Below are 954 nucleotides of genomic sequence, written 5' to 3' on the forward strand. Positions count from 1 at the left end.
AAGAAGAGGAAGGTTGGATGTAATTAGCCAAAAAGAATTGTCAAACGAAAATGTGGATCAGAATGCGAGAATTGATAGTTAACGTGTGGAAAATGTGGAGAATGAAACAGTGGATGGGTGGATGAGAAGCATAAATATAATATGGAGTTAACAGAGAGTGAAGGAAGGACATGGACAGTGGAGTAAATGGGTATATTGTAAGAAATGTAGCTGGGTGGAATTTGGGGATGAGGTCAAGGGAGGAAAGTGGATTAATAGAATGTGGAGTTGATGAGTTAGATGCCAAGTGAAGTAGATTTATTGAACGTGGAGTAGATGAGATGGGTGGATAAAAATGTGGAATTTGTAGATTGCCTGTGAAGACTGTGGACTAGGAGGTATACATATAGAAAATGAAATGGTAGATAAATAGATAACATCAACAACATAATGTAGTCTAGTGAATAAACATAAAAAAACAGTAGATTAGTAAAGAACTAAGATCTGAGCAATGTAGTAGATTAGTAGATCCCACATGCGTCGAATGTAGGTTACAAAAGTAGATGGTTAGCTTTAAGTCAACCTTTCACCCTTCTCCCCCCCACCCTTCCTTAAACCCGACCTCTTAACCCTAAGGACTCACTTCCAAGCATTTTGTGGCAAGAGTTAATATCAGTCTTAGTTTTTACTCCCGTGTGTTACTGTTACCTCTGCTTGTTGGTGTTGTTGTTATTATCATTTTTTCTTTCATTCAAAAACATTTGGGGAGATTGTTATGGCGCTATTGCCTCGTTCTATACTGCTGGTTCTGTCTTGCTGCTATCAACATTAACTGAGGTCAAAGTGTATGGGTGATTTCGTTTTTTATGTTTATTTTCGTTTGTGGTTTGAATTTTTAAATGTGGATTAGTGTTCTATTTCTTTATAGATAGGTCTATGTTTGTCTTACACGCGTTTCGTTTTATATAGCGAGAT

This window comes from Penaeus monodon, chromosome 32, assembly GCF_015228065.2.
Source record: "Penaeus monodon isolate SGIC_2016 chromosome 32, NSTDA_Pmon_1, whole genome shotgun sequence".
NCBI classification, from domain to species: Eukaryota; Metazoa; Arthropoda; class Malacostraca; order Decapoda; family Penaeidae; genus Penaeus; species Penaeus monodon.